This window comes from Papaver somniferum, chromosome 6 (assembly GCF_003573695.1).
Source record: "Papaver somniferum cultivar HN1 chromosome 6, ASM357369v1, whole genome shotgun sequence".
NCBI classification, from domain to species: Eukaryota; Viridiplantae; Streptophyta; class Magnoliopsida; order Ranunculales; family Papaveraceae; genus Papaver; species Papaver somniferum.
The window spans coordinates 77,837,264-77,843,256 of NC_039363.1; the positions used below are offsets into that span (position 1 = coordinate 77,837,264).

General features: G+C 36.8%; 1 long non-coding RNA gene across 1 annotated transcript; it reads left to right on the forward strand.

Annotated features, from left to right (window-relative positions):
* Positions 1-373: 373 nt before the first annotated feature.
* On the forward strand, positions 374-3,735 carry LOC113288064. Its single transcript, XR_003330462.1, has 5 exons — positions 374-1,225; positions 1,849-1,949; positions 2,042-2,108; positions 2,573-2,669; positions 2,818-3,735. It is a non-coding gene; the product is annotated as an uncharacterized LOC113288064 (long non-coding RNA).
* The last annotated feature ends 2,258 nt before the right edge of the window (positions 3,736-5,993 follow it).

Below are 5,993 nucleotides of genomic sequence, written 5' to 3' on the forward strand. Positions count from 1 at the left end.
ACATCTTCGCTAGTTACCTCAACATCTTCTTGTTCAGAATCACTTTCTGTCTCACTATTTTGCTTATTCCAAGTATTCAACCTTGTATGCTTTGCATCTTTCTCTCTCCGTTTACTTCTTTTACTTTACTTTTTTTTTTTTGATACTAAAGGACCTTTATATGGCCACTTTTTGTCAAATGTAAGTGATCAATTAACATAAAAAGATTGAAAATGATCCATGCCGAAAAACCAAGAATGCCCTTTTAGTAGCTGAATTTTTTGTGAAAATGAACTAAAGGTCGTGGGTTCGAATCCCGGGCACCTCAAAGTTTTTAGTTTTTAGTTTATATTTTTATTTTCTTTTCGTTTATCTTCCTTCTCCTTCAGTTTTTTTCTTCCTCCAAGTTCATATCGAAACTGCTCCATCATCTTCTTCAGTCCACCACCATCACCATCCCCAATTGGTGTTGAGGAACAGAGTGAACTAATTTTTTCAATTCCAGTGTGTTCCGTCGATTTTTCCCTCGTCTCTCCATTCTCGATCTTTCTCCTCTCCATCGAACTCTTCTTCCTTCGAAAATTGGTGGAATTCTGTTGCTACAATTGTTCGAGAATAACAACGTGAGGAACAGCGTGAACTAATTTGTTCAATTTCAGTGATTTTTCCTTCAATTTCAGTGTTGTTGAACTAATTTGTTCACCAAACATCGAAATTGAAGAAGAATTCGACGGAATTTCACGATTAAACCTTAACTTCCAAAGCAATCACAATTTTCCTAAGTTAGAACAAGGAAACTCAGTCAAAAATAGACGATATGTGGATAAGAATTTGAGCAGGGAAGAAGAGGAGTTGTTACTGCCATGGATGTCACTGGGTTAAGTGAGATTCTCGAATGGTGATCTGAAACGGAAGAGATTCAGTGGAAGTATTAGAGTCTTGAATGAATTAGAAGACATGGGTTCTCATCATATTTGATTTGCAGCAAGGAAATGAAGAAACCAAGAAAAATTCCTGATGGTGGAAGTTAGGGTTTGGTTGATGGCCGGGAATTTAATTGAAGTAAATGGAGATGCTGCTACTGTTGGCTTGAGGGTATGATGGTGCTATGACTAATTGCAGTTGAAATGAACAGGCAGGGGAGTAGAGGTCTAAATCTAGTGCCACTCTGGCTAGGCGCCCTACAGCCATCCAAACTGTTGCATCTGGTACTGTTTCTCATTCAGCTTTACCACACATTGCTCAGGTATGCCTTCTGTCTGGTTCAACATATTGCATGTTTCCTTCCTGCTTCTGTCCTGACTGAAATACATATAAACTAGTGCCTAAATTAAGAGAATATACCTTGAACATGTATATGCTCCCTTTAATTCCAAAGCAGCATCTTTTTTTAGTTATTGTTTTAATGGATGATACCGAGTGGGTATTTGTGTGCACTTGGAAACTTCAAGAATTTCTTTTACAGATTTCCTTGATTGATGATAGAACTCCGTCTATCCCGTTAGCCGGGCGAGTCGGATGAGTAGAATGTGTCCTCATGTCTGTTCGATCTAGAATAATGTAGGATGTAGTTAAACAAAAATATCTCATAAGGTTGTCCCTAATGTAAATAAAGGGATCTCTAAAATGTAGGCTCACATTTTGAACTGCTTAGTTTCTGATTAATTCAATTCATTGATTTCGATTCTTTTATTCTCAGTAACCGAAATAAGGTATGCATGAATTAATCTTTCTTCTTCGGAGTCTTTTGTAGTACAGGGATGATTGTTGGCTCGTTGCAGACGAAATTATGAAAAGAAAAGAAAATAAATGAAATTTTATTTTCTTAAAATTTGAATGGTGATTGATTGATTGAATTGTGAATTTTAGGGATCTTAATCAGTAATCCAAATGCTCCTAAGGTGATTCGTTTGAACAGTGACATATTGAGGAGCTCTCAGACACCTAAACCTCACTCAGTTGTTGTTAAGGTAAGGATTTATGTGTCTGAATTTGGTGTGAATTGTTTATATTTCCTCCAAATTTTTGGGGGTTTATTAATGTTTGGTTGTGTAATTTGCAGGCCGATGCGAATCCAAGTCCAGTTGTTCAAGTATCAACCGTAGTTTGTGAAAATTGCTAAGGAAATGGTAAGTGAGAAATGAGAATTGAATATTCTGCCAATGTTTGAGGCTTTTATCTGTAAATTGTAGTAGTAAGTGATACACCTCATAGTACCTCAGAAGTATTCAGCGAGAAACAATTTTGGTAGTAGTAGTAGTGAAATGTCGTGGGTGGGAGGAGTTTGAATATCTTATGGATGGTGTGAGAACTTAGGAATTCCAACAAATTCGATGCTTGGTCGGAATTGGTTGTTCCACTATTTTCTGTGTTCCTGGGGTTAGACTTAGACTAAGTGTGTTTGGGTAAGTTTATGGGTGGAATATGTGTTTCTTGATGGAGAGTCATTTCAAAGTGCTAATTACAATGCATGCCTACTAAGCTTGTAGTGATTTTTGGAGATGAACAATTAGGGGTTTCCATTTTAGATGGATGTTACTGTTTGACCGTCACTTGGTAATTGCTTGTTACACTGTTTCTCTCTAATTTCCAGGTGTTGTGAGTTGCTCGCAGTGCGAAGGTAATGGGGTGAATTCTGTTGACCACTTAGACAGACGGTTCAAGGCAGGTGGTTTAGGTTGGCTTTGCAGGTATGCTCATTTACATTTACGAGATTAATCTTTGCGGATTACCACATTGTTTTATAAATTTTGTACCAGTTCTAGGAGAATTGGTGATGTTTGTGTTCGTAAAGGAGCTAACTAGTTCATTAATTAGTTCTGAATTGTTTGTATACAGGACATGCTCATTGCTGGAACCGATGCATCTTCTTCGACGCTTGTGTGGGCAATGACATAACTAATTAGGAGTCCAACAGTGGTCGAAATAGTACAAGAGGAAGTGAGAAGAATTCTCGGCAATAAGAACGTGGTACACGAAATTGATCTTCCCAAACTGAACTACTTGAAATTAGTGGTAAAAGAGACACTGCGGATTCATGCTCCAGGACCATTACTAGTTCCAAGGGAAACTAGAGATGACTGCGTAATAAATGGGTATGACATCCCAGCCAAAACAAAGGTATTCTTTTATGCAAAAGCTATTGCGATGGACCCTAAGTTTTGGGAAGACCCTGAAGAGTTCCGACCAGAAAGATTCACAACTAAGAACATAGAATTTAGAGGGCAAGACTTTGAGATGGTACCATTTGGGATTGGACGCAGGGGTTGCCCTGGTATTGACTCTTTTTTGGTCATAATTGAACTTGTTCTTGCAAATCTTCTGTACTGTTTTAACTGTGAATTGCCCCTTAGAGTGAAAAAGGAAGAAATCGATATGCAAGAAGCTCCTGGTACCGCAGTGCACAAGAAGATTCCACTCTTATTGGTTGCTGGCGCTGCAAATGTATATCCAAGTACATAAGAAGTTGGGAAGCAGATCATAAAAGACGGCTTGGGTGATGCCTAAATAAAGACATTTCAAGACGCACGAGTTAAATTTAGTACCCTGCAAAATTGGAAGAAGATTTTTCTCAATAAGAAGGTTTGCTATTAGCTGATCCAAACCATTTCTATGTAGGGGTAATGTCTTGCTTGTAAGGTGATAACATTCTAAGCACAAGATCATGCATGGTATCATCCATGTCTTGCCATCAGATTGCTTGTGTTTTGTTATTTTTTGAACAATTTTTATATATTAGAAATGACCAAATTACAACTCAAAGAACTTTACCCAAAAGGCACCCACTTTAGTTACTTGTGCATCTCCCATTAAAAATCTCAACAGAATCTAAAATATCACTGAAGAATTTGTAAGTCATAGCCATAGGTAGCATTCCAAGTCCCCCTTCATAAACAAGTTGCATTTATTCTACGTTTCAGTTTAGGAAAAATAAAAGGACGGACATTTTGTTTTTCAAAAGCCACATTGTTTTGGGGTGAAGATGAATTCAACCGAAAGCCACAAAAAAAAATTTCTTTTAATCTGAATCTGTTCAATCACGTAGTGATGTCTCTTTGTCAAATTTTTCGGTCGGCCCATCCATTGTGGCAACGGTTGTACTAGTTTATTATCTGTTATGAAAAATTACATAATCATCTTCCATCCATTTGACAATGTCAGGAGGATAATTTGATAAATAACAGAAATTAGTTGCAGTTGTTCTAGCTTTCTTTGCTAGATTATGAGCAACACTATTGCCTAACCTATTAACTAACTTACAAAACCAAAGATTATTGCTAGTAAACTTGTTCTTAAGAAGATGAATTGTATTTTGATTAAACCAGTGAACTTGTGATTCATTTCTTTGGAGAGAAAGAACCACATTTTCACAGTCCATTTCAAAGATTACTTTATTAAAACCCCAAGCTTCTGTCCACTCCACTGCCAATTCCAACGCTTTGCATTCAAAGTATTCTGCTCCAAATTCCTCATCCACTTCCTCCTCTAAATTTATACCTTTGACTCCTAGAGAGGAACCTGCACAATCAGTCCAATACTTCCTCTTTTAGTGTCAGACATATAAGAAGCATCTATATTGCATTTTACATAATCATATTCTGGTGGTATCCACTCCTTTATCTGCACATTGTTAGTTTTGTTCATGACATTGTTACCATTTGAGATATTACACAACTGGACTAAGTTTTCAATTCTTATAATGGTTCCTTGTGCATTTGATTTAGTCTTCTCAAAGACTAGATTACACATGTCCTTCCAAATGTACCAAATAATTCATATCAACCTGCAAACATGACTTTCTGAATAAACATCAGTATCAGGTATATGATCTTTATTCTGACTAAACCAACTTACCACCCAATTTTGAACAGCATGAAATTCATGCAATATCCCTGAAATATTAACATTAACACCCATCCAGATTGCTCTAGCATAATCACTTTCACCCAACAGATGATCAGTAGTCTCTATAGCATTGTTACAGAAGCTACAATTCACATCAATTTCAGGTTTATAGTCTGCTATTCTATCTTTAGTAGGGATAATGTCTTTAAGACATTTCCATACAAAAAGCTGCACTCTATGAGGTATCTTAGCACTCCAGAGTTGTTTCCAAATATCTCTGGGGGTTGTATCTGTACTTAAAGTATTGTTTACAAAGTCAGAGCATAAAGTATTATAGGCACTTTTAACTGAGAACTTACATTTCCTGTCAGGCTTCCAAATGAGATAATCCTCACCTGTAGTTGGGATATCCATTCTAAGGATAGCATTAGCAGTTTTATGGGTAAACAAAATATTAATTAACTCATTGTTCCAAGTTCTAGTTCCTGGTAAGAAGAGATCACAGACAAATTCATAAGAAACAAGACTAGAAAGACCCAAAATAAGGGCAAGTGGACTATTAAATCCCATAATCCAATAATCTAGCCAAATGTTTTTTTTTTTCCACACCTAACAACCCACATAGAATGCTTTTGAACTAGCTCTAGACCAGAGTAAATACTTCTCCACAACCAGGAGCAATCATCATTCAGCTTATCAAGGTGTAGAAGACTACCAAATTTACCATATTTAGCTCTAACAACTTGCATACAAAGGGAGTCACTATCATTACAAGCTTTCCAGACAAGCTTAGTCAGTAAAGCAGTGTTAAACTGTTCAAGATTTCTACAACTAAGGCCCCAAGGCCTTGGTAATACTGAGTTTATTCCATCCTATTAAATAGAGACCCCTACTATTTTTATGACCCCACCAAAACTGTCTTTGAATAGAGTCCAGTTGACTAATCATAGTCTTAGGAATTCTAAAACTTCTCATCTGATGAGTTGGTAACGCATTCAGGACATGCTTGACCATGGTAGACCTAGTAGAATGATTCATAGTCTTGCCTTTCCAAGTTTTGAGCCTAGATCCAAATGTGTGTACAATTGGGTTAAAATCCTTAGTTTTGTTTCTACTAATAAGCAATGTGACCCCTAGGTACTTATCAGTGTCTTTCATTTCAGATTTGT